The following is a 27,889-nucleotide window of genomic DNA, read 5'->3' as shown; positions in this document are numbered from 1 at the left end:
CTCTGCAATGCTTCGCCAGGGTTACCACATCATGGCCCCCTGGGGGTGCGCTCCTGTGTTGTAGCTCAGCAAAAGCAGGACAACATTCCTCTAGTATGGCTCACAGTGAGGGCTGCTGAGAGTCGGGAGAGATCTCGGAGGCCAAAGAGTTTGCTTTCCGGCTCAGTACAGGGGATCTTGCCAGCTCTTCAGCCCTGACTGGCCGAAGATGCCCATCTCTCATCCATGCAGCTCCACAGCGTGCCTGGATGATGACTCAGATGGAGCTTGACACACCATTCTTGAAGGATGCAATAATCTTGCAATTGTGGTGGACCAACTACATGCCAACAGGATGTCGGACTGAATGGGCCTTGGCCTGAGCCAGCAAGGCTCTTCAAATGCGCTTATGTTCCCCTGACTTTGGGGACGCCTTGCAGGAGTCTCACCCGTCTCATGGCTATTCTTCTAGTGTGGACCAGTTCTACAAGCTCTCCCCCGAAAGCAGGTGCACCATCCAGAACATGCTGGCGCTGTACCTGAAGAAGAAAGCGAACACAGACCAGGAGGCAGGGACTTCTAGGGGAAGCGAGGCCTTCATGCGGGAAGCCTTGACTCCTCACGTGCTCCCCGGGATCAGCTTCGACCCCACCACCCAGTCTTCTGCTGGTGTCACTCTTCCACCTGGCCCAGAACAGGAGGCTCCTTCCCAACATGCAGAATGCCTTGCACGTGATCGATGGGCCTGTGCTCACTGTGACATAAGCAGGGCCGGATTTATGTATAGGCTAAGTAGGCAGAAGCCATGGGCCTCTAGATCTAGGGGGCCTCGCTAGCCTGCCTGCTCCCCAGCGCCGCAGACAGTCTTCCCTCTCCCCAAATTGCAAACCCAAGACTTCATGCAGGGCATTTCTCCCCCATTTCAATGACATTTTGCTTCAAAAGGAAAGGTGGACTTGGAGAAGGCAAGCAAAATGCGAGGGAGATAGTGAAAGATACAGGAAATTGAATGCAGATTTCCAAAAAATAGCAAGGAGAGACAGGAGGGCCTTCTTAAACGAGCAATGCAAAGAAATAGAGGAAAACAACAGAATGGGAAGAACCAGAGATCTGTTCAAGAAAACTGGAGCTATGAAAGGAACATTTCATACAAAGAGTACCATAATAAAGGACAAAGGTGGAAAGACCCTCACAGAAGCAGAAGACGTCAAGAAGAGGTGGCAAGAATACACAGAGGAATTATACCAGAAAGATATGGATGTCTCATACACCCCAGGTAGTGTGGTTGCTGACCTTGAGCCTGACATCCTGGAGAGCAAAGTCAAATGGGCCTTAGAAAGCACTGCTAATAACAAGGCCAGTGGAAGTGATGGTATTCCAGCTGAACTATTAAATTTTGTTAAAGATGATGCTGTTAAGGTGCTACACGCAATATGCCAGCAAGTTTGGAAAACTCAGCAGTGGCCACAGGATTGGAGAAGACCAGTCTACCTCCTTTAGAGGAAAAGGCCTTGAGGGGAGGACCTCTTGCCTCCACAATCCTTCCTAAACATGCATAAGCTGAGAGGCAATTGTCCGGCAAATGTGGTGCTGTGGGGAGGCAGGAACATTTTCCTGCAGTTAAGTATTTTCTAAGTTCCTTTCCCGAAACTTCCCCAAACGGTTCTGAAGCCTGTTACAGGAAAGTCCGAGGGCTCTCTTGGACAAATGAAGACACCGACCAGAGCAATTCAGAGCAAAACAGCAGCCAGTAGGCTCGGTCTTTATTCAAGAAAAGACTGTCGCGACAGGACTCCCACCGCCCACGAGGTGAAGCAAGATGGAAGCCCCGAACAAAGGGAGACCCTAACTTTTATTAGTTGCTAATCCCCTATGCTACACCCCCAGAATTACATCACATTTACATCATGATTACATTAATATTAGGAGGAGTCGAGGAGGGGCTACACAGGTAATCTGAGTGACCTGACACCTGGTCGGAGCCTCCTCTCCCCTCCCCATATGAGTTATTTACAAGAACAAAAGAGAAGGGCGAAGTTTCCTGCCCCCTGAGGGGAATCCGGTCAGAGTCCTTTTGTGCGAGTCCGCATGGAATACACTAAAGGGTGCAGTTTATTGTGTCCTTGATAGCCTTCTGTCTGAGCCCATCATGATGGCTATCAAGGTAGTCACGTCCGCTGAGAAGGGCCGCTGACTACGTGACCGCTCGGTCAAGGGATTATGGCTGCCCCACATCAGGTCAACCCCCTTTGATAGTCCTTGTAATATGTAGCAAAATAAAAGTGGTCCGGTGAAAATCCGATGTACGGCTGATTTTTGGTGAATTTATAAAGAATATTGTCCTTGAAGTTCAAAGTACTTTCGCCTTTCGGAAGTTACTTACTACATTTTGATTACATCAGTCACGGTCAATTAAACTCGGAAACATTGTATCGAGAGCTGTCAAAAGGTGAGGAAAAGGCGCTTGCAGCCTGCAGTACCAGCGTGGCCGCCGCAAGGGGCGCTGTTTGGCAATGTTGATTGGCTGAGGCGGCCGCCGTTTGACCTAAAGTTCAGGCGGCCGGTCTACTCACAATAAAGATAGGGCGATGTGGAGCGCTGTAGAGAAGAGCTGTCAGACTAGCGCTTCCTTATTTACGGAAGGCTGTTAAGAGATGGCCCTCTAAAGGGACATCTCTGGGGTCAGGGAGGGGAGATGCGTGCATGTGTGAGTGTGGTGCTTGTGCGTTACACGTGTTAATGGAGGGGGGGGTGATTTCCGGCGACAAGCCTCTCTAACCTCAGAAGTCTTTTCCTCTCTCGGGAATTCTGGGATTCGAGGATAACTTCATGGAGAAGGAAAGAAACCTGCAGAATCAGCAAATGGGGAGCCTCCACCCCCACCGCTGCCACCAAGCAGGCTGTAAGTTGCCTTAGAGGTGTACTGTGCCCTCCCACCTCCTTGCTTTGAAGGACTACTTGAGTTGTGTTCTCATCTCCCTGAGGCGTATCCGTGACAAGGAGAGCATGAGCAAGAAGCAACCCCAATGACCCACACTATGCGCCAGCTCTTTGTGCCTTCCACACATCCGCAGTCCGGACAGAGAGAGGGACTCATCCAGCACGTCCTCGCCAAGAGAGAGAAGGAATATGTCAACACCCAGAATTTCAGCTCAGATCATGCCAAAGTGCAAAGACCAGTGGAACCACCACAGCATAAGAGGCCTGAGAGAGGCTTCCGGGACACGGCTGCTGCTGCTGCTGCTTGCGTGAGTGTTGGGAGGACCGCTCCCTCTCCTGCCAACTCCATCCGGCCTAGGGGGCGGGGCCTGCACTACCACTACAGTTTATTTTTTTATATATATATAAATATTTATTAGGGTTTTTAGAAAAAAAAAATACAATAATAATAAACAGTATTGCTTTGTTTTAACAAAATTTCGTGTCATCCTTGAGCTTCCTCACGCCTCCCGCTCCCATTTACATCGTTAATAAATTTTTGTCAAGCAAATTATCATCTTATTTCCAAATTTTGTGACCACTTATTTAGTTACAATAAAATAGTTCTCCTGCAAATTTGTTTCTCTTAATCTCTCTTATCATCAAATCCTGATCTATTTCAGTGATGGCCAATTGTTTATAACCAAGCATCCTTCTTAACATTCCATTAAATCACAATATTTTTGTAGATAAATCTTGAATTTCTTCCAATCTTCTTCCATCCTTTCTTCTCCCAGGTCTCGGATTCTGCCAGTCATCTCCGCCAGTTGCATATAGTCCATCAGTTGCATCTGCCATTCTTCCAGTGTGGGTAGATCTTGAGTTTTCCAATTCTTAGCGAGTAGTATCCTTGCTGCTGTTGTTGCATACATGAAAAATGTTCTATCTTTCTTTAACACCTTCTGGTCGACAATGCCCAGGAGAAAGGCCTCTGGTTTCTTGGTGAAGGTATACTTAAATACCTTTTTCAACTCATTATATATCATTTCCCAGAAGGCCTTCACTTTAGGGCAAGTCCACCAGAGGTGGTAGAATGTTCCTTCATTTTCTTTACATTTCCAGCATTTGTTATCTGACGAATGGTATATTTTGGCCAGTTTAACTGGGGTCATGTACCATCTATATATCATTTTCATTACATTTTCTTTCAAAGCATTACATGCAGTAAAATTCAACCCAGTGGTCCACAACCTTTCCCAGTCCTCAAACATAATGTTATGCCCAATGTCCTGTGCCCATTTTATCATAGCCGACTTAACCATTTCGTCTTGTGTATTCCATTTCAACAGCAAGTTATACATTCTTGAAAGTACCTTAGTCTTAGGTTCTAACAGTTCTGTTTCCAACTTCGATTTCTCCACCTGGAATCCTAACTTTTTGTCACTTTTAAAAATTTCCTTAATCTGAGCGTAGTGTAACCAGTCTCGCACTTTATCCTTCATTTTCTCCATACTCTGCAATTTCCAATTATCTCCGTCTTTTTCTAACAGTTCCCAATATTTTGGCCAGTAGGCTTCCATATTGGGTCTTTTCCAGGCCTTAGCTTCCAAAGGTGAGAGCCACCTTGGAGTTTTATTTTCCAGTAAGTCTTTGTATTTTGTCCAGACATTAAACACTGCTTTTCTGACAATATGGTTCTTAAAGGCCTTATTGATCTTAACTTTATCATACCACAAATATGCATGCCAACCAAAAGCATTGTTATAACCTTCCAGATCTAACACATCAGTGTCTTCAAGAAGTAGCCAATCTTTTAACCAGCAGAAAGCTGCGGCTTCATAATACAACCTTAAGTCTGGCAGGGCAAAGCCCCCTCTTTCCTTTGCGTCTGTTAGTATCTTAAACTTGATTCTGGGCTTTTTGCCCTGCCAGACAAATTTAGAAATATCTCTCTGCCACCTCCGGAAACACTCTGTTTTGTCCACAATTTGCAATGTTTGAAACAAGAACAACATCTTTGGCAGCACATTCATCTTAATTGCAGCAATTCGGCCTAACAAAGAAAGCTTCAGTTTTGCCCAACTTTCCAAGTCTCTCTTAATTTCAGACCAACATTTTTCATAATTATCCTTAAATAGACTCAGATTTTTGGCTGTTATATTAACCCCTAGGTATTTTACCCTTTTCACCAATGATAATTCTGTTTCTCTCTGAAACCGTTCTGACTCTGTGTCTGTCATGTTTTTCCCTAACACCTTCGTTTTTTGCTTATTTAGCTTAAATCCTGCCACCTGACCAAAATCATGTATCAGTTGTAATACTCTTTTCGTACTAGATTCTGGCTCCTGCAATGTCAAAACTAGGTCATCTGCGAAAGCTTTAAGTTTATATTGTTTCGCTCCGACCTGAATCCCCTGCACCAGCCGGTCACCTCTAATCAAGTTCAGGAGCACCTCCAGAACTGAGATAAATAACAGAGGGGAAATCGGGCAGCCTTGTCGTGTTCCTTTTTCAATTTTAAATTCTTCCATTACCACATTGTTAACTATCAGTTTAGCTTTTTGTTCTGAATATATTGCATCAATCCCATTTTCAAAACCCCGCCCCGCTCCCATTTCTTTTAAATTTCCCTTCATAAATTTCCAAGAGATGTTGTCAAAGGCCTTCTCCGCGTCTATAAATATCAGCACTGCTTTAGTGTTTATATCTGTTTGCAAAAGTTCCAAAATGTCAATAATGTTCCTTGTGTTTGCAAACATATGTCTACCTGGGAGAAAGCCAGCCTGGTCCTTATGAATTACTTCATTCAGAACTTTTTTAAGTCTGCCTGCTAAAACATCAGCAAATATTTTGTAATCCACATTTAAAAGGGAGATGGGGCGATAGTTCTTAAGTTGTGTCTTTTCAGTTTCTGATTTTGGTATCAACGTGATAAAAGCTTCCTTCCACGATTCCGGCGCCTTCTTTCCCTCCAGAATTTCATTGCTGACCTCCATCAAAGGTTGAATCAAATAATCACTCATTGTCTTGTAATACTTGGAGGTCAGACCATCTGGTCCTGGAGATTTGCCCAACTTCATGTTCTGAATGGCATGTTCAATTTCTTGTCGTGTTATTTGACTGTTCAGGAGTAGTCTATTTTCTTGTGTAAATTTTTTAAGACTGTTTTTTTTCAAAAATTGTTCAATCTCAACCTCATTTTGCGGCCCTTGAGTATATAGTTTCTTGAAATATTTCTGAAAAGATTTCCTGATTTCCACAGGGTTCTGAATATTTCTTCCTTCAATTTCTAAATTTGTTACTGTATTCAACTTTTGTCTCTTCTTCAACTGCCAGGCCAGCAGTTTCCCACATTTATTTGCCGATTCAAACGTTTTTTGTTTCATTGACTTAATCTTCCATTCTATTTCCTGATTTATCAGTTTAGAATATTGTGCCTGATGGAGTTTAATTTCTCTCAGAATCGGCTGCGACTTCGGGTTTCCTCTTAGCTTCTTTTCTAATTCTTTTATTTTTCCCAAAATCTTATCTTTCTTTTCATTTTGTTTCCTTTTCTTGATAGCATTCTGTTGTATTAAGAACCCTCTCATCACAGCTTTGCTTGCGTCCCAAATTGTTCTTTTTTCCACCGTTGTGTTCAAATTTATTTCAAAATAGTCTTTCAAAACTTTTTGGGCCTTTTTAATAATCTCCTGATCTCTAAATAAATTGTCATTCATCTTCCATCGAAAGGAGCCGGTTGGTAGTAATGTCAAATCCATTTTCAAAGCGTTATGGTCGGAGCAGGTCTTTGGGCAGATTTCCACTTTTCTGACCTTAGGTGCCAGACATCTAGTAATCCATATTTGGTCGATTCTTGTCCAAGTCAGATGGGCTTCAGAGAAGAATGTTCCTTCCTTTTCCAAGGGGTTTCTCGTTCTCCAAATGTCAATCCAGTCCATGTTGTCTGTCATTTCAAAAAAGGTCTTTGGTAGTCTGCCATCTTTGGTAACTTTTTGACTTTGCGACTTATCCATGTTAGTTGATACAATCCCGTTCATATCTCCCATCATGATGATGTTGTCAAAGTCCAGATATTCCAGCATGCTCTCATGCAACTTCTTATAAAATTCCGATTTCCCTTCATTTGGTGCATAAATTCCTAATAACAAGATTTTTTCTCCTTGATGCTGTATTTCGACTGCCAAAATTCTGCCTTGTTCATCTTTAAATAATAATTTGGGTGAAAGGCTCTCCTTTGCATATATCACCACCCCTCTCTTCTTTACTCTGTCTGAAGATATAAATTCCTGGCCGAGTCTTTTATTTACCAGAATTTTTCTGTGGAGCCTAGTCACATGTGTTTCTTGCAAGCAAATAATGTCCAATTGTTCCTTTTTTAATATGTGAAAGATTTTCTTCCTTTTCTCGGGAATGTTGCAGCCATTTATGTTCCAGCTCAGAAGTTGCAGAGACATCCTGTATAAATCTGGTTATTTTTCAGGGGGTGGTACTTTGTCATCCAAGGGTGCCGGTTCCTTTGGTGCTCCAGGCTCCGGCAATGATCCAAGTCCTTTATGAAGGTCTTCTCCGTACTGGTTCAGAAATTTGTCTCTGTCTTCCAATGTTCTGATTTTAATCTTCCTCCCTCTAAAAGTAAACGATAATCCTTGAGGGAAATCCCACCTAAAGATGATTGAGTTGCTCCTCAATAGTTTTGCTAATTCCGAGTATTCGGATCTCAAATCCAACAGCTGTCTAGGAATATCCTTATAAATTTCAATTCTTTTACCCAGAATGTCCAGTGAATTTCTGTAATGTAGGCCCAAAATCTTGTCCCTTTCCTCCTTTGATCTCAATGTTATCAAGCAATCTCTGGGTTTGTCTTTTCTTATCAATCTTCCCAGCCTAAAAGCTGATGTAATTTTAAAGTCTTTTTCCTCAAGTTTCCACTGCACAGAAAATATTTTGGTCAGGAACTCAGCCAGTTTGTCTTCTTCTACTTCAGATACAGATCTTATCCTTAAATTAGTCTCCCTATTCTTCAATTCAATCATCGAAAGATAGGTCTGGTGTTCACCTACTTGTTTGTTGAGTGGTCTTACCTCTTTTTCCAACTGTCCAAGTCTTTGGCTAGTGTCTTCAACCAGTTTCCTGTTTTCCCCTGCAGCCTCCTCCAATTTTGCAATCGATTGAGTGTTCTGTGCCACTTGCCCAGTTATTCTATTTAGACATTCTGTGTTCTGATCTATTTTCGCAGTTTGCTCATCAGCCTTTTTGTCCAAAGATTCCACTCTCTTGTCCAAAGATTCCAATTTTTCATAGATTTTTTCTAGAATGGAAGAGGCTGATCCTGAAGCCATATCCTCCAATTGTAAATCCTCTGTCTCTCCTCCCCCTGCCTGTGGCAAGGAGGCAGCTTCTTCCTCAGAGTGTAAGATAGGCACAGACGATCTACGTTGCTGTAAAGTTGAGGCTAAAGTTGTTTGTCTCGTTCTTGGTCTTTGTTCTTTTTCCTTAGTCTCCTTTTTCTTTGCGCCACTCATTCCAAACTTATCTAATAGTCAAGGTCAAGCTGAGTTGTTCCCATGAGAAAAAGACGGCCCAGGTGCAGCACTCAGCCAGCAGGCCAAGAAATGGAAAGTAAAACAATATCACTGCCGTTAAGTCCAAAAACCTCTAGGGGGAGCCTAAAATGTCTTCTCAGGAAGGATTACCCAGAAATAAAAGTTAAAGTCCAAAAACCTTCCAATGTTAAGTTTTTAGCAGAGTTGGTATTATAAAAACACAATGTCTCAAAACAGTGCTTGCTGGTACTTCAATTGATGTTATAAAGTAACAAAGTCCAAACCTCTCAGGTTTTCCCAGTTTGTGTATCAAAATGCTTGGGTCTGCAAACTGATTGCTACTGTTACCAGGCAGTTCCAGCCCTGGTTTCCTTCTTTAAATTGTAACTTCAGCAGAAAAAGATTTCAAAGTCCATGCTAACACATAATCCAATGCTTAAACTCCTTTTCTGTCTTTAAATACAGCTCAGTAAATGCTCAGATCCAGTCAATAAAAAAATTACTCACAGCCTCCACTCCTCCAGCTCTTTGCGTTCAAGTTCAATAGCGGCGGAAGACGGACTTCCTTTTTCTTTTTCGTCCTCCGCTTTCAGCCAAATTCAATTACTTTGGTCTCAAATTGGTCTCCAATTGATTGAAAGTCTCTATTACTCACGGATTGCTGTCTTTTAAAAGCCAAATCCAGGAAGAAAGGTCGGCGCTCACCGGCAACGGCTTCGCGGCTTCTCTCCGCCGATTGCGGAACGACCCTCAGCACCGCTGCCTCCTCCGCGATCCGGAGCCCCTTACGGGGTTCCTTCAACGTTTCGGGGGCAGCTTCTGGCGCCCGCCGGGTCCCAAGGCTGCAGGCTTCTGCCGCCTGCAGTTTTCCGGTGTGGGTATCCGCTTCGCCGTAGCGGACGACCCGTTCTCGGACGGAGCACCCTTCCCAGTTAGGAAAGGGCAGCCATTACCCTTCGCGCCACCTCCGGAAGTGACTACCACTACAGTTTAGAGCAGCTACCGGCAGCAATGGACACAATGGTTTTAAATGTTTTAATCGCTTTTAATTTGCAGCACTTTAAATGGTGGTTGTTGTTTTTTTTTTTATAATATTATATTATTTCATTACTTTATTTTTGCTTGGGGTGGGATAAGCATTTAGTCAGGGCTATTGTTTCTTGCTTTGTTTTGTTTTGTTCTGTTCTGTTTTGTTTTATTATTATTATTATTCTGTTAAATTATTATATAGTTTGTATTTTGCCTTTTAAGGGGAAGGGTCATGGCTGCCTGGGAGTGGGCCTCAGCCAATAGATTGGGTGGGGCAGGTTCCACAGGGGGAGATGTATTGGGACACCCGATCTCAGTGATCACGGGCAGGAGGAGGAGTTATGCTAAGACCAGACCATGTCATTACCGAGGAGGCAGGTTTAGTCGTTGTTTGAGGACTATCCCTGCCTCCAGGTCTGGTCCTGACCAGAAGGATACAGTAATCAGCAAGGGAAACCCACATGACCTGAAAGTGTTGCTGTGCAATGCCAGGTCAATGATGAATAAAACCACTGCCATCCACGACCTGATTGTGGATGGAGGATTTGATCTGGCATGTGTGACAGAGACCTGGTTGGATGAAGCAGATGGGCCTGTCCTTGCCGCTGCTTGCCCACCAGGTTTCTCTTACGCACAGCAACCCAGGTCATGTGGGCGGGGGGGGGGGGTTGCAGTGATTTTTAGGAAGTCATTAGTCTGCACCAGGCGTCCTATTGGGAAGACCCAGTTTTCTGAGTGCATGTTCTGGAAGTTGGGCAATAGGGGCAGTACAGGATTCCTACTGGTGTACCGACCTCCCCGCTGCACCAAGGATTCCCTGCCCGAGCTGCTTCAGGTCATGGCGGATATGCTCCTGGAGACACCTAGCTTGGTTGTCCTGGGGGATTTTAACATCCATGCCGACACGACCTTACAAGGGGCTGCTCGGGACTTCGTGGAAAGCATGGCCTCCATGGGGCTGTCCCTGAATAAGTCTGGCCCAACTCATAGCCACGGACATGCCTTAGACTTGGTGTTTACCTCTACGGATGTTGGTGATCTGACATTAACTAAAAGCGAAACAAAAGAAGTGCCATGGTCAGATCACTTCCTGGTGCAACTGGACTTCTCCGCAACCCTTCCCCTACGCAGGGAGGTGGGACCGATTCGGATGGTCCGCCCCCGCCACTTAAGGGATCCAATTGGCTTCCAGAGAGTGGTAGGGGATGCTTTATCCCAAGTTGATGGCCTTTCAGCTGATTCCCTGGTGGCACGCTGGAATGCGGAGTTAACCAGGGCTATTGACTGTCTGGCTCCGAAGCGCCCTCTCCGATTGCATGGAGCCCGGACAGCCCCGTGGTTTTCCCCGGAGCTGAGGGTGATGAAACAATCGTTGAGACGGCTAGAGCGCCGGTGGCGGAAAACTCATTCTGAATCAGACCGGACACGGGTTAGAGCTCAACGTCGAGCCTACCAAGTGGCAATGGCGACGGCGAAGAGGGCCTTCTTCGCCGCCTCCATTGCATCTGCAGAAAACAGCAGCAGGAGACTTTTTCAGGTGGTTCGCAATCTATCAGAACCACCTGTACCACCGGGGCCTGGTAGGGACCCCAAGACCTCCTGCAATGCTTTTGCAAAGTTTTTTGCGAATAAAATCGCTCAGATTCAGAAGGAGCTAGACTCCACCGTGGGAGCAGGGCCAGGGCGGGAGAGTGCTAGAGTTCTGTCTGGTCCTGTTACATGGGATCAATTCCAATCTGTTACCTCCGAGGATGTGGACAGGCTGCTTGGACGAGTGAAACCGACCACCTGTCTCCCTGATCCTTGCCCATCCTGGCTGATAAAAGTGAGCCGGGAAGGGCTGGGTGATGGGCTCTGCGGGGTGGTGAATGGCCAACTATCGCCCAGTCTCAAATCTGCCATTCTTGGGCAAGGTGATTGAGCGGGTGGTTGCTGAACAACTCCAAGCACGCCTGGAGGAAACGGACCATTTGGATCCCTTCCAATCGGGATTCAGGCCTCACCATGGGACTGAAACTGCCTTGGTCGCGCTGGTTGATGATCTCCGGCGGGCTAGGGACAAAGGTGAGAGCTGTTTCCTAGTTCTGCTGGATCTCTCAGCGGCCTTTGACACCATCGACCATAACATCCTTCTGGACCGTCTAGAGGGGCTGGGAGCTGGGGGCACTGTCATACAGTGGTTCCGCTCCTTCCTCCTGGGCCGTGTTCAGAAAGTGGTGGTGGGGGGTGAGTGTTCAGACCCCTGGGCTCTCACTTGTGGGGTGCCTCAGGGTTCTGTCCTCTCCCCCATGCTTTTTAATATCTATATGAAGCCGCTGGGAGAGATCATCAGGGGGTTTGGACTGGGTGTTCATCAGTATGCAGATGACACCCAGCTCTACCTCTCCTTTAAATCAGAACCAGTGAAGGCGGTGAAGGTCCTGTGTGAGTGCCTGGAGGCGGTTGGAGGTTGGATGGCGGCTAACAGATTGAGGTTGAATCCTGACAAGACAGAAGTACTGTTTTTGGGGGACAGGAGGCGGGCAGGTGTGGAGGATTCCCTGGTCCTGAATGGGGTAACTGTGCCCCTGAAGGACCAGGTGCGCAGCCTGGGAGTCATTTTGGACTCACAGCTGTCCATGGAGGCGCAGATTAACTCTGTGTCCAGGGCAGCTGTCTACCAGCTCCAACTGGTACGCAGGCTAAGACCCTACCTCCCCGCGGACTGTCTCGCCAGAGTGGTGCATGCTCTAGTTATCTCACGCTTGGACTACTGCAACGCGCTCTACGTGGGGCTACCTTTGAAGGTGACCCGGAAACTGCAATTAATCCAGAATGCGGCAGCTAGACTGGTGACTGGGAGTGGCCACCGGGACCACATAACACCGGTTCTGAGAGATCTGCATTGGCTCCCAGTACGTTTCCGAGCACGATTCAAAGTGTTGGTGCTGACCTTTAAAGCCCTAAACGGCCTCGGTCCTGTATACCTGAAGGAGCGTCTCCACCCCCATCGTTCAGCCCGGACACTGAGATCCAGCGCCGAGGGCCTTCTGGCGGTTCCCTCATTGCGAGAAGTGAGGCTACAGGGAACCAGACAGAGGGCCTTCTCGGTAGTGGCGCCCGCCCTGTGGAACGCCCTCCCATCAGATGTCAAAGAGATAAAGAATTACCTGACGTTCAGAAGACATCTTAAGGCAGCCCTGTTCAGGGAAGTTTTTAATATGTAATGCTGTACTGTTTTTAACACTGATTGGGAGCCGCCCAGAGTGGCTGGGGAAACTCAGCCAGATGGGCGGGGTATAAATAATAAATTATTATTATTATTATTATTATTATTATTATTATTATTATTATAACCTGTATCAGAGTTGGGGCTGGAGAAAGCGACATCTACATGACAGCTTTATTGTTGGGTGCCAGGCAAAGTCTGTCCTGTTCACTCAGGCCACATGGGTGGGTAATTGAAAGTATTAGTTGTGGTGGGCAATTTCCCTTGGTGCCACATACTGAACCGTGGCTTCATATTATGAGCAGGACGGCAGCCTCTCCTCCAGGTTTGCACACCTCTCCCCCACCCCAAGCCTATTGGGAAGCTTCCACTTGGATTTTAAATTAACCACAGTTTGGTGTGTCCAGATCCTAAGGTGGTTCATTTGACCAGCTTTGTAAACCCACGATTGGAAATGGGCTTGTTTCAAGGAGCCATGGTTCAAATGAAGCGGTTTGTGCAGCTTCAGACATTGTGACAAGATGCAGTTAATCCAAAACTGAAGCAAAACCTTTGGAACTCCTCCTAAAAGCTGTGCTGGAGGAAAGGGAGGTGTGACACCCCCCCCAACACTTGGTGTGGGTCATCCTTATAATGCTAAGCTTACTACTTCAAACAAAGTTTTTGAGTTTTTGCTTTGGTTATTTCCTCGTACTGTTAGTAGTAAGGTAAAGTTAAAGGGACCCCTGACCATTAGGTCCAGTCGTGACCGACTCTGGGGTTGCGGCGCTCATCTCGCTTTACTGGCCGAGGGAGCTGGTGTGCAGCTTCCGGGTCATGTGGCCAGCAGGACTAAGCCGCTTCTGGTGAACCAGAGCAGCACACGGAAATGCCGTTTACCTTCCCGCCGGAGCGGCACCTATTGATCTACTTGCACTTGGACGTGCTTTTGAACTGCTAGGTTGGCAGGAGCAGGGACCGAGCAACGGGAGCTCACCCCGTCACGGAGATTCGAACCGCCGGCCTTCTGATCTGCAAGTGCTAGGCTCTGTGGTTTAACCCACAGCGCCACCCGTGTCCCACTGTTAGTAGTACCCAGTGGCCATTTGTTTTTCATGTCTCCTTTTATGATATGTTTATCAGTATGTGGTTAGCAGCTTCAGATGCTACTGTTTTACAGAGGCTGTTTAGCTTGCTCTTTTTACCCCTTTACTAGACAGGCTGTATTTCTGTGCTGTTTTCAGAGTCGGGAATGCCCATTCCTTCATGGCCAGCATGGAAACACAGAAGGCTAGCCTTTTAGGAGGTTTGCAAAGAGGACAAGGGTGTTACGGGGTAATCTTCTAGCAAACAAGCTTGGCACAACAGATCTGAGAGGTGGTTTTCTGCTCCCGGAAAGCCAGCCTGGAAACCAGGTTGCCAGGTGAAGGAAGAATGGAGAGATCAACCAACTCACTTGCCTTCAAAGAATTTCTGGTTGCCTGTGGCTACTGGGATAGTGCTTAGATATCAGGCTGGCTGACACATCTTAAAAAATACAAGGGAAAAGCTTTTTTTCTTTCATTAGCAAAGCTCCTTTGGGGCCCCGAATAGCTAAGCTGAGGAAGAAGTGGCTGGTATTACTTGTTTGTTCTTGGTCCTGATCTTGCCTGCCCTTGCACACTCCTGTTGTCTTTGCATATTTGACCAGCACGTCTGTTCCGATTGGAGTCCTATTCCTGCACTTCCACATCCTTCTCTTTGGCACTTGGGCATTCGGTTCCAGGAGCTGGACCTGAGCACAGAGGCTTTCTTCTACTTGGACTCGACAAAGGAGCAAGAGTGGCTGACAGCTGTGGAAAAGGCTTTGCGTTCCAAATCCAAGTACAAGAAAGTAAGTCCAACCCCACCCATTTCTTCAGCAGCCAGACAGCTGTCAGGAGCTGGAGTGAGGAGGAGGAGGAGGAGGAGGAGGAGGAGGTCAGCAAGAAAAAACACCTGGTGTCAGTGGTGTTTTATTCAAAAGAAGCCAACATTCTTTATTCAAAGAAACCCAAACCGTGCAGGCCTCGTGATCACAGAAACCTTTCCCAACAGGTCTTGCCCCAGTGAGGTAGTTGTGAAGGCTGAAGGTTGCTACCCACCCACCACTCTCTGAAGTCTCCTCCTCCCCCTGGTCCTTCCCAAGCATCCTGAGACTCTGACACCTTGCCTGTCTTTGCTCCCTCCTCTTAATTTCTCTGTGTTCTGGGAGACCAGCAGGGAGGGGAGCTGATCGCAGCAGGATGGGGAGACCCCCTGGCTTCTTCAGCAGCCTGCCTGATCTCTGCCTCTTGACCCCCGCCTCCAGCCTCCACTTCTGCCTCGGATTCTGGGCTGCTGTTTGCCACAGAATCTTCCTTCCCTCCTGCCTCTTCAGTTTCCAACACCTCCTCTTGCTCACAGTCTGCTCCCTCTTCTCCCTCGGACGACCCCCCACCAGTTCCCTGGCTCTGAGCCTTCTTCCCTTGGGGGATCCCCAGTTGGTGCCACCTGCCACTCCTATCTGCATCCAGCCGGCCCAGGACAGCAAGCAATGAACAGAGCTGGTAGACATCCCAGTACCTTGCATCTTCTAGGTGCAGCTGGTGCTCATCTTTGTCAGGAAGGACCAGCTCAGCCGCATCAAGGAAGTGATGAGGGAGACAGTGGCCACAGGCATCATGGGGAAGATGGGGAGTAGACCCTGACAGCGGAATTCCCTACGTCGATCTTTCTGTCTGTCTGTCTGTCTGTCTGTCTGTCTGTCTGTTTTTCTAATCTCTGCCAACCAGTTCCCCCTCTTTCCTGCTTGCTCACTAACAGCCATCTTTGCTCCGCCCCTGCAGGGTAACAAGGGGTGTGTGGCCGTGAGGCTTGTCTGCAACAATACCAGCTTCTGCATGGTCAATTCCCACCTTGCTGCCCACGTGGAAGACTTCGGGCGCCGAAACCAGGATTACAAGGATATCGGTGCCCAGATGAGCTTCCTGCCCCCTGACCAGGGTCTGCCGCAGCTGACAATCATGAAACACGAGTGCGTTTCGAGGGCTTGGAGGGAGAGAGCCTTGGCTGATGTAACTTGCTGGTCTCCGCTATCTGGAGAAGCAAATTGAGTCACGTTTCTGTAACTTTCCTGCCTGTGTGTAGCTCAGGGTAGGCAGCATTTGTTGTTGTTTAGTCGTTTAGTCGTGTCCGCCTCTTCGTGACCCCCTGGACCAGAGCACGCCAGGCCCTCCTGTCTTCCACTGCCTCCCGCAGTTTGGTCAAACTCATGCTGGTAGCTTCGAGAACACTGTCCCACCATCTCGTCCTCTGTCGTCCCCTTCTCCTTGTGCCCTCCATCTTTCCCAACATCAGAGTCTTTTCTCTTTTTTAAAGAAATAATTATTAAAGTTTTACAAAAACATAAGTACAAAAATACATGAAAAAATAAAAATAAAAATACAACATACAAAAGACAAAAGACAAAAATAAAATAAGAAAAAATAAAAACAAATCTGTTTTTTTATAACTTTAAACTCATTTGCTTGTTTCCTTGACCTCCTCTCACCTCCCCTTTTTGTATCCCCTTTACATAATCAAATCAGCAAATCCTTACCCTCATTCATTGTCTTATCTCTATATCTTAACATATTATAACTCTTTATTTCCAACCATTATCAATTCATTTTTGCATATTCTTAATAACTTTGTTGCTAATGCCACTTATTTTCAATCCAACATCATTTTAACATTCGTTAATTTTACAGTGTTTCTGCAAATAGTCTTTAAATTTCTTCCAGTCTTCTTCCACCAACTCTTCTCCCAGGTCTCGGATTCTGCCAGTCATTTCCGCCAATTCCATATAGTCCATCACCTTCATCTGCCACTCTTCCAGGGTGGGTAAATCTTGTGTCTTCCAATACTTTGCAATAAGTATTCTTGCTGCTGTTGTTGCATACATGAAAAAAGCTCTATCCTTCTTTGGCACCAATTGGCCGACTATGCCCAGGAGGAAGGCCTCTGGTTTCTTCAGGAAGGTATATTTAAATACCTTTTTCATTTCATTATAGATCATCTCCCAGAAGGCCTTAATCTTTGGGCACGTCCACCAAAGGTGAAAGAATGTACCTTCATTTTCTTTACATTTCCAACATTTATTGTCGGGCAAATGATATATTTTTGCAAGCTTGACTGGTGTCATGTACCACCTGTATATCATTTTCATAATATTCTCTCTCAATGCATTACATGCCATGCCATAAATTTCATACCGGTGGTCCACAATTGTTCCCAGTCAGCAAACATAATGTTATGACCAATGTCTTGTGCCCATTTAATCATAGCAGATTTAACCATTTCATCCTGCGTATTCCATTTTAACAGCAAGTTATACATTCTTGAAAGTATCTTAGTTTTGGGATCTAACAGTTCTGTTTCCAATTTTGATTTTTCCACCTGGAAGCCATTTTTTTTGTCCAAATTATAGGCCTCTCTTATTTGGTAATAATGAAGCCAGTCTCGCACTTTATCTTTTAATTTCTCAAAACTCTGCAATTTCAATTTGTCTCCTTCTTGTTCCAATATTTCCCAATATTGCGGCCATTTGGCCTCCATATTGAGTTTTTTCTGAGCCTTTGCTTCCATTGGTGACAACCACCTTGGGGTTTTATTTTCCAGTAAGTCTTTGTATCTTATCCAGACATTAAACAATGCTTTCCTGACAATATGGTTTTTAAATGCTTTATGTGCTTTAACCTTGTCGTACCACAAATATGCATGCCACCCAAAAACATTGTTGAAACCTTCTAAGTCCAAAATGTCTGTGTTCTCAAGAAGCAGCCAATCTCTCAACCAGCAGAATGCTGCTGATTCATAGTAAAGTTTAAGGTCTGGCAGGGCAAATCCACCTCTTTCCTTTGCGTCAGTTAGTATTTTAAATTTTATTCTGGGCTTCTTGCCCTGCCAGACAAATCTAGAAATGTCTTTCTGCCACTTCTTGAAACAGTCCATCTTGTCCAGAATTTGCAATGACTGAAACAAAAATAACATTTTTGGCAATACATTCATCCATCAGAGTCTTTTCCAGGGAGTCTTCTCTTCTCATAGAATCATAGAGTTGGAAGAGACCACAAGGGCCATCGAGTCCAACCCCCTGCCAAGCAGGAAAGACCATCAGAGCACTCCTGACATATGGTTGTCAAGCCTCTGCTTAAAGACCTCCAAAGAAGGAGACTCCACCACACTCCTTGGCAGCAAATTCCACTGTCGAACAGCTCTTACTGTCAGGAAGTTCTTCCTAATGTTTAGGTGGAATCTTCTTTCTTGTAGTTTGGATCCATTGGCCACTCATGAGGTGGCCAAAGTCTTGGAGCCTCAGCTTCAGGATCTGTCCTTCCAGTGAGCACTCAGGGCTGATTTCCTTCAGAATGGAGAGGTTTGATCTTCTTGCAGTCCTTGGGACTCTCAAGAGTCTCCTCCGGCACCAGAATTCAAAAGCATCAATTCTTCGGTGATCAGCCTTCTTTATGGCAGGCAGCATTGTGCTCTCCAAATGTTGATTGACCAAAATTCCCATAATTGCTAAGAATTGGCCTTGCTGACGGGCTCATGAGAGTTCCACTTCAGCAACACCAGGAGGGTGCAGTGTCGGCGATCCCTGCTGCTGCAGCTGCACCACTAAGGTTTCTACTAGAGCAGCCAGGAGAGAGCAACATAAACCGAGTGGCAGAGATGTATTAGATGAGATTATAGCAAATGTGGGCAACTTCTCCAGTGATCGGGGTGGGAGTTGCAGTTTGTTAAGGGCAGTAACGCGAAAGCAGAGCGGCCATTTTGCATGGAGAAGGTTCCCGGCTCAGTCACCAGTGTGTGCAGCTAGGGCTGGGCATGATCTCTGCCTGAAAGCTGCTGCCAGTCCATGTAGTCCGTCCTGAGCTTGATGGGTCAATGGTCTGCCTCAATATAAGGTCGCTTCCCATGTTCCTGTGTACTACAGCAGGGTTTGGAGGGCCACAAGCGCCCTGCCCATGAATTCAAGAACCAGGGGAAATTCTAAAAGTCTTTGCTGAAAGGACATCAAAGCAGGGGCCAGGTGAACCTCTTTGGGAGATTATTCTGAAAGGTCGGGTGCCATGACTGAAAAGGCCCTGCCATGCTTGAAAGAGCAGGAGTTCCCTGGGAAAGGGATTCTAGTCAGTGGAGAGGCAGTGCAAACATAAGTGGGCCTTCTTCTGGTACCCTTTCCCCAAACCTTGAAACACTTGAAAGGCCAAATGGGATGCTCTGAATTGGGCCTGGAAGCAGTTCAAGAGCCAGTCTAGTTCACAGAGCACTAGCCTAATATGATCATACTGCCCAATCCTAGTTATCAGTCTTACTACATATTGCAGGAAGTGGCAGCAGGCTGCCTCCCGACCCCCGACCCCCGACCCCGTGAGCTAGCCTGTAGCTGTGGTTGCTTTGCTTTTTTCCAGCATTGTCATCTGATCACTAAAAATGAGCTTCAGAGACTTCTGACCTACGACCAGGTGAGAGACATCTTTGTGTTATATGTGGTGGTTTAGGATATTGCCCTGTTTATTTCCTTTGTCTGGGATACCCCAGCCTAGGCTAGAGAAACCACTTTCAGGCAGTTAGGAGCAAAGTGTAGCTATAACATAGGATGACTGCGACTTCTACAAATGCTTTTTAAGGTTGCCGGTTTGTGCAACCTGAATTAGAAGCAAGTCCCAATTAAGTTGGAGGGTTGCCTTGGAATAAGTAGGACTGCTCTGCCGTTTCCCAGTTAGAGGGCTTTCCTAGCTCAGCACACGCTCCAGATGTTGTTGGACTCCCATCAGCCCCAGCATAGCTGCTGTCCAGCAATATCGAAAGGTCTAAGGTTTCCTGCTCTAGGTTTTGCATCTGTCTGGAAAATCTGCGTTGCTCACATGTTCTTATCAGCAGAGACTTCCATTAAGTCCAGTTAAATTGCTGGTGCTTTTTGTTTTACATTTTTCTCTCCAAGGTTTGTGTGTTCATCATGTTGACGACCTTTCTCCCACTTGGCATAAGGAGCATTGGTATTTTGTGTTGAAACAGGCCTGATTGCTGCACCTTACGGTGGATTTAAACTCTGTGAGCGTAGTCGTGCCTTAGCCCTTTGAGAAGGATGCTGCAAGGAAGGCAAGGGGGGGACTTCCAACATATGCAAAACCATCATAAAACATTAAAAACTTCCCTAAAGGCTGTATAGTTACTTATCTCCTTGACATCTGACGGGAGGGTGTCCCACAGGGCAGGTGCCACTACTCAGAAGGCCCTCTGCCTGGTTCCCTGTAACTTCGCTTCTCACAGTGAGGAAAAGGCCAGAAGGCCCTCGGTGCTGGACCCTGATGCCTGGGCTGAACAATGGGGATGGAGACACTCTTTCAGGGCTGAGGCCATTTAGGGCTTTAAAGGTTGGCGCCAACACTGAGAATTGTGCTCAGAAATGTCCTGGGAGCCAACGTAGGATGCAAAAGGGTGGTTTTGCAGTTGCTCATAGTGTCGGGGGTGTATTCTGGTGGTTGTTAACAGTTTGTATGGATTATTGGTACATATAAGATTGTCTATTGGAGGTATAGCTAACCTGTGGTCTGCCGGATGTTACTGAGCTGCAGTTCCTGTTGGCTCCAGCCATCATGGCCAGTAATCAGGGATGATGGGAATTGTAGTTCTGCAGCATTGTGAGGGCCACGTGTCTGCTACTCCTGAGTTAGAGGATTTTCCTGTCGTGTGATGCAGCAAAGTAATTTAAGATGACATGGGGCAAAAATGCACAAGCATCCTGTACCTTTAAGAATTGGGTATAAGATAGGATCTCAGCAGGTATACCCCTTTTTTGCACTTGGCTAACCTACTAGTAGGGACGCGGGTGGCGCTGTGGGTTAAACCACAGAGCCTAGGGCTTGCCGATCAGAAGGTCAGCGGTTCGAATCCCCGCGACGGGGTGAGCTCCCCTTGCTCTGTCCCTGCTCCTGCCAACCTAGCAGTTTGAAAGTACGTCCAAGTGCAAGTAGATCAATAGGTACCGCTCTGGCGGGAAGGTAAACGCTGTTTCTGTGTGCTGTTCTGGTTCACCAGAAGCGGCTTAGTCATGCTGGCCACATGACCCGGAAGCTGTACGCCGGCTCCCTCGGCCAATAACGCGAGATGAGCGCCGCAACCCCAGTCGGTCACGACTGGACCTAATGGTCAGGGGTCCTTTTACCTTTACCTTTAACCTACTAGTACTTCACCTTGGTCTTCCAGCACAACAGTGGCTGTTAATAGACTCCATTGTCAGGCAACAGGGGGTCTTCTGCTTCTCTGCTGATAAGCGATTTCTTTTTGGCTTTAGCTAAACATTCAGCGTACCCAAAAGACAGCTTTTGCTGATTTCACAGAGGGAGAGATCAAGTTCATCCCGACGTACAAATTCGACTCTAAAACAGATCCTGCTTGATAGTTGAGCCTTTGTAAGTAAGTCCTCTCAATCATTCTTCTGCAAGGCTTGTTTGTTTTTCCTAGTCTGCTGAGATGCTAGTAGTGTCCTGCCTTTCCATCCTCCTGAGCAGGCTAGTAAAACATATATTTTAAACATGGCTTTCTGCTAAGCAAGCTGTTGGAGGAGGGCTAGAGTTGAGGGCTGGACGGACTTCCTTTCCTCTGCAGCCAGAATGGACACCAAGCCACGGAGGAAGAGAGAGATCCAGCTCTCCTTCACCTGCTCACTTTGCTTGCATGGAATTCCCGGTTGCCAAAGGCTGCTAGGCGAGTTGTGAAATGCAAGGCTGTGATATGTTGTCTTCCTCAAGCCATCCCTGCTCAAAGTCTCTGGAAATGCTTTGGCTCCTTTTCCACAAGCAGCCTTTCCCCCACATTTGTCCTGATAATCAGCATCCTGTTTCATGGCGTGTTTAAGCAGAGAATCCTGTTTGTGTCAAGGAAGTCTGGGAATGAGACTTGGTGCTCTCTCAAGATGAGTCTGCCAGGGCATAAGAGCATGAGAGCAGCCCTGCTGGATCAGGCCATTGGTCCATCTGGCCCAGCATCCTGTTCTCACATTGGCTAATGAGATGCCTCTCGGGGAGCCCACAAACAGGACCTGGGTGCAACAGCACGCTCCCCTCCTCCAAGCCATACTGCTTCTCTTGGTGGAGTATGTTCTCTGGCCATTATGGCTAGTAGCCATTGAGCCTCACCATCCAGGATGTGGCATATTCTTGTGGTTCTTGACAACTGTCAGAAGCCACCTAGGCCTGCTAGTTTCATTGCTCTTGCTGTGGTAATGGGGAAATCAAAAGGACAGGCGGAACATGTAGTGACGAAGCCGGAAAACGGCAGGCTCCTTTGGGCAGCATTTCAGGTGCCAGAAAGGGTCTTTTGGATCACTGAAAAAATAGTGTCTGAACAAGAATAACGGGGCCCCTTGCTTTGGGGAAGGATCATCATTTGGTGGTGTGCCATATGCTTTGTATGCAGAGTCTCAAGTTGAAAGGCACCTCCACCTGAAAAAGGATTGGGCCACAGAGAGCTGCTGCCAGCCAGAGGAGACTTAATTAATGAATTGTGGGGTTGGAAGGGATCACGAGGGTCATCTCGTCCAATCCCTTGCAATGTAGGAATCCAAACTGGGGGAGGTCAGAAAATCATTCTGACCTGGTAGAAGGCAGCTTTTGATTTCCTGACAACTCTCTCCATGAGGCAAAATGCGTGCACACCTGCAAGGTCCGCCCCTTCAGAAGTTGGACTCCCAAGCCCCATCATCTCCAGCTCTTGACCGTGGTCAAGATCACAGGCCGTGTGTGGAGCCAAAGTTTGACTGTGTGAGCCTTGTGTGTTGCCTCAGCCAGTCCAACTGTCTCCTTGCAGTGGGAAGTGCCGTGTGCCAGCATGGTGTGAGCCAATCCTCTGGCGAGGAGGCAGCGTGAATCAGCTCAGCTACCGAAGCCACATGGAATTGAAAAGGAGCGACCACAAGCCCGCCAGCTCCCTCTTCCTCACAGGGTAACACCTGCCCTGGCCAGGGCTATCGTCTATTCAGGCTTTTTAGTTGCCTGCTATGTGGCACCTCCTCGAATCTGGGCAGGCCCTGACCAACAACCAGGCCCCTTTCCACAGAGCTCCTCCTTGGCCAATGACTTCCGGTGCAAGGAGTGGGCAGGTTTTGGCTCTGTTAAATCCCTAGGCTTCCATTCTCCACTGTTCTGAGTACACGCTGCTCCTGCAGGCATGGCAGACCACATGGGCTGAACTGTATACCTTAACCGTTGGCTCCATTCATGCAATGGAGCTTCTGTGGTACTTGGCTTGGAGCATTGGGCTTCAGCCCATTGGCTCTGGAAGTCACAGCCGCTGCCATCCTGGGGAAGCTCTCAGAGTTACAGTACTTGCCTCTTTCAGGGCTGGGAACAGGGGGTGCATCAGGCCTTATTGCTCTTAACTCATGCCCCCCCTTTTTAGTCCATAGCCCCAACAAATGTGCTCTGCCCCCCCCCCCCCGATAGGTGAAGGTTGTGGATGACCGACGGTACCGGAAAGTGATTGAGGATATTGTTCAGTTGATGGACAGGATGGAGAACGAATTCCTTCCCTCCCTGGAGGGAGGTAAGGACGAATAGGATCCTCTCCAACCCCTTAAAGAGGGTTTGCTGCAAAAAGACCAGGGGGGAAAGAAGGCCTTGGCCCATCTAGCTCAGTCTTGAGCGGTTCCCCAGGATTTCCGGGGGATCTCTCCCAGCCCTACCTGAAGATGCTGGGGATAGAACCTGGGACCTTTGCATGCAAGGCAGATGCCCTTCCACTGAGTGGCAGCCTCTTCCTCTTCCTTGCAGGCAAAGACTCCAGGGGTCGCCAGCGTGGTGCCCTCCAGATGCTGGACTACAACTCCCATCATCCCCAGCCAACATGGCCAGTGGCAAGTGCAGCAATATCTGGAGAGCCCCACGTGGACCTGTTGCATGTGCAGTCCCCTAAATGAGAGGCCGGGGCCAAGGACAAACTTCCCCCTGGAGCATGTTTCCTTGCCTCTGCTGAAGGCAAACACTCTCTTTCCTCCCCCTCCCCCGTTTTGCTCTGCAGTTTCCGTTTGAGAATGTGAAGTTCCGGCAGCTGCAGAAGGAGAGGTTCCAGATCACAAACAACGGGCAGGTCACCCTCCACTTCTCCTTTATCCCCAAGCTCAGTGACAGCCAGTATTGGAAGCCATGGCTTCGCGCTGAGCCCTGCGAGGGATACTTGGAGCCCTGCGCGTCTCTCTCTGGAATCAGAGAACTGTGGAGTTGGAAAGGGACCCCAAGGCTCATCTAGGGAAGGCCTTCCTTTTCCCCTCCTCTTCCCAACCCTCCTCCCTCAAACCTTGGGAGTTTGGTAGAGCAGGGGAGGCTTAACATTTGTGGGCTGCATTGCCCCATGCTCAAGCCTCCAAGGGCCACACGTCAAAGCAGCTGAGCCCAAAGTGTAAAAGTGTGTGTGACCAGCTTTAAACAAAGACACACAGACAAATGAATTGAAGCCAAGCAATGCTGGAGGGTCCCCAAACACCTTTTGGCATCGCAGGGAACCAGTGAGAGCAGTCCGTCCAAAAATTACTTTTTTAAAAAAATAATCGTATTTTTATGTTGTGGAGGCACAAAAATATCTTGGGGAACATATAGAACTAGCCAAACCTTTAAAAATTCGATGAAATGTAAACTAAAAAAGAAAGTTACATTGGGGGCGCAAAAATCCTTTCCCTTTTGATATTCTTTTGTTAGGATCACTTTCTCTCACCCCCCAGTATCCTGTCACCATCTTCTGTGCAGCTGCTGCTTTGGAGGACTAGAGAGGAAAGTGGGGTGGGGGTGGGAACTGAGTCGCTTCTTCTCCTAATTCTTGAAGTTAAGGTTTGCCCCATACACCTGTGAGAACAGGATGCTGTACTAGATGGGCCGTTGGCCTGATCCAGCAGCCTCCTATTGTGTCCTTCTGTTCAATTCTTCACCGTCTTCACTTTTAATTTACAGACAAGCCAACTTGGCTGTGCCCAAGAGTGTATCTACCTGACCTCCTCCCGTTTTAGGTGAGACGGTGGACATTTCCCTGGATGTGTACGTCAGCAAGGAAGAGAAGATTGAGGCTATCTTTGTCCTTCACCTTGACCCTGGCAAGGACTATTTCCTCATCATCGGTGGGAGCTACCTACCAAGCTGCTTCGGGACCTCCTTGGAAGCCTTGTGCTGGATGAGGCAGCCGCTTGGCGGAGTTCCCGTCACCAGACTTATTGACCTGGTAGGGAAAGGGGTTGATTTACCTGGCAGGTTCATGTGCTGGATGTCTACCCTTCCCACTCTGCTTGCCTGCTTGGAAAACAGCTGCTCTTCCACTCAGCAATGTGGGGGCTGGGGGTCCTCCGCTGCATTCAGCTTCAGCTTCTGTAGCTGTGCATCCGCTTCCTGTGTGCTGTTCATGCCCTTTGTTTGCCTTGACTGAGTCATCCCAGGTTCTGGTCCTCCCACCTGCCCTTTCGCAGGGCCACTGAACCGTGTGCATTTCCCTGCCATCTGCCCAGATTCTGTTCAGCCAACGGGCTGTTTCTTTCTCTTCTCAGGGCCTGTGCCATTAACACCCTTGGTTGTCTGTTGCTCTTGCCTTCCTCCTCTGATCTCAGGGAGAAGACGGCTTCCTAGAAAAGGTAACAGTTGGTTTGCTATCCTCTAGATGTTCTTGTAGCGGGCTCAAAGCAGGTTTACACGGGGGTTGCGTTCCGAGGTGCCGTGCATTTAAATGAAATTGCGTATATTGGGGGCAGCATTGGAAAAGCCTGCAAACACCCTCTAAACTCCCGGAAGCCCTTTTGAAAGGCCTTTTGAAAACCAGCAGCCTCCCTGCAAAACTCCTTGCTCCAACTCTCCACAGGTCTGAAAGGTCGGTGCCAAAGCTCCTGGGAGGGAGTCGAGATGCTGTTTCCATGCCACTTTGCCGCTTTTGTGCTCTTGGGGGGGGGACATTTTTGCCCCTTCCAGTGCCCCTTCCAGCTCTGCAGCAGTGTGCATGTGCCTCGAAGGCACGTAAATGGAGTTGCCCTTGTCAACGATCAGCAGCTGCTCCATGCAGTGGCAGCTGGTCCCTTAGGGCAAACCAGGCACTACCCCACCAACCGGACTTTCCTCTCAGGTACCCACACCTGCCTGCCTTCTGACTCAAATCCAGTCCAGGTGGTGGCTCTAGCTCTCTGCTTTGGTCTCTCCCCTAGTCTCAACGTGGCCCTTGTAGAACTCGGCAGAGGAGAACGGAGACGAAACCAGAATTTGCCATCGCTGCTTGACTCTGGGTCCGCTTGCGATTGGCAGCACGGGAGGCAGAAAGCCCAGTCTCATGATGCAGGTGCCAGCCCCCTCTGGCCCCAAGAGCCAGTTTTCTCCTTGTCTCTGTGCTCAGCAACTGCTGCACAGGCTGTGCCACTCTGGCTTACTCTCACCACCTGAGCACTGGCATTTGGGAAGCGGTAGTGGCTGCTTTGGGGTGGCTCAGGGAAATGTCACTCCTCTCGAAATCAGATCAACTTGGGTGTATTATCCTAGCCACAAGGAGACCGTGGTGACTGTCAATTTGGACAGCTGTAGACATTTAGAATCATGGAGGATATGTTGATCAGTGGCTCCGGTCAGGGCTATTTCTTGCCACTATTATCACAAACCACATGCTTTTGATTACCAGTTTCTGGGGAACATGATGGACAGAGTGCTCTTGTCCCCGTGTCCCTATGGACTCCCAAGGGCATGTGGTTGGCCATTGTGGGAACAGAATGCTGATCTAACCCAGCAAGGCTCCTGTGTTCTTTAGCATGCACCAGCTACTCTTGCACTAAGACTCTGATACAGCATGTGTCATTCCCCACACCAATACACTCTCTCTCTCTCTCTCTCTCTCTCTCTCTCTCTCTCTCTCTCTCTCTCTCTCTCTCTCTCAACAGGGGCGGGGAGTATTGGCGGGGGGGGGGAGGGGGGATGAACTGGGTCCTAATCAACAGCTGCCCTGGGGATGAGGGGATCAAATTCTCCATCCTTGCCAACTCCTTTCAGTGATGGGCTGCTTGCCACTGCTGTGCTCCTAAAGCTCTCTTGCTCCCCCCTCCTCTCTTTCTCTTTCTCTTGAATGTGGTAGCTTGAGATAGAAATAACCACCCTGAACATTCCTGGAGAGGAAGATGGGAAGGAGGCCGGAGGCATTGTTCACCAGCTGCTGTGTGCTGCATTGCCCAGACAAAGTCGTGGGCTGGGGCTCCAGCTGTTGCTCAGTTTCTACCCCTGCCTCTGCAACGTGCTCTAGACAAGGGGTGGTGAACATGTGACCCCCTCATCTCATCATGCTGGCTGGGGCTGCAGCCCATCAACCTATGAAGGCCCATCCATGTTCTGTTGCTGTTTTTGTTACTTATTTCCTGCCCTTCACCCTAAGGTCCCAGGGCAGGTTCCAACAATTTAAATAAAATGTTAGCCAAACCTCATGTCCACAGCTGCATATTCAGTAAGCTTTTGGGTGAACTGCACATCCGGAGTGGGAGGATTACTAGCTGCATATTAATAGGGGGAGGGGGAGCTTGGATTTGGGGTGCGAGCAATTAGTTTTTTGTTTCCCCACTTGAGATGCTTGCTGTGGCTAGGGCCGGGCGATATATTTTCAAATCAGCTTGAAGTCTAGATAGTGAGACTGGTTTCATAATTTCTGACCTGGCAATATATTGCGAATCATGATGTGTGTGTGTGTGTACTATGCAAAAAACACCATGTGGGGGGAAACTGTGAAGCCAGACAATGCTTCTTTAGATTCCTGCAGCCCCTGTGGACTCTGCCGGTTCAGCTTTCCCCTGCCCTCCTGCAGGGGGCAGCCGAAATCACAATGCGGGGGAAACCGTGAAGCCAGCCAATGCCTCTACATAGCTCCATCTTATTTCAGACATCGTGATATATTGGTGTATTGCAATGTTTAGCTAGTGATATATCACCGTGTTGAAAGCCAGCTATCGCCCAGCCCTAGTTCTGGCCTCAGAGGGCAAGACTTGTCCACCCAGCTGGAGCAAGGAAAGAATGCATACAGGCACACATTCTGTCAGGCTCTCATGCCAGTCCCCCTTGTCATTGGACCTCCAGGAGAAGCAGTTTCTGGATATCGTACCCCAGGATGGTGATGACTCCACTGAGCGGCCAAGGAGATCTGGCTTTTGGTGGACCACCTCTTCAAGAATGCCTGCCACCAGGTGAGCTGA

General features: G+C 47.8%; 1 pseudogene across 1 annotated transcript; it reads left to right on the top strand.

The window, feature by feature from the left end:
* The first annotated feature begins 251 nt into the window (after window positions 1-251).
* Window positions 252-27,889, top strand: LOC309361235 (inositol polyphosphate 5-phosphatase OCRL-like; annotated as a pseudogene). The gene is made up of 14 exons: window positions 252-290; window positions 2,764-2,881; window positions 2,964-3,158; window positions 14,351-14,533; window positions 15,258-15,357; window positions 15,484-15,734; window positions 19,116-19,169; window positions 21,002-21,105; window positions 22,516-22,650; window positions 23,151-23,261; window positions 23,725-23,923; window positions 24,704-24,912; window positions 25,292-25,315; window positions 27,774-27,889. The product of its transcript is annotated as an inositol polyphosphate 5-phosphatase OCRL-like (transcript).

This window comes from Podarcis melisellensis, assembly GCF_964234715.1.
Source record: "Podarcis melisellensis genome assembly, chromosome: W".
NCBI classification, from domain to species: domain Eukaryota; kingdom Metazoa; phylum Chordata; class Lepidosauria; order Squamata; family Lacertidae; genus Podarcis; species Podarcis melisellensis.
The sequence above is the reverse complement of the archived record's forward strand: the minus strand, read 5'-3'. Positions and strand labels throughout refer to the sequence as shown.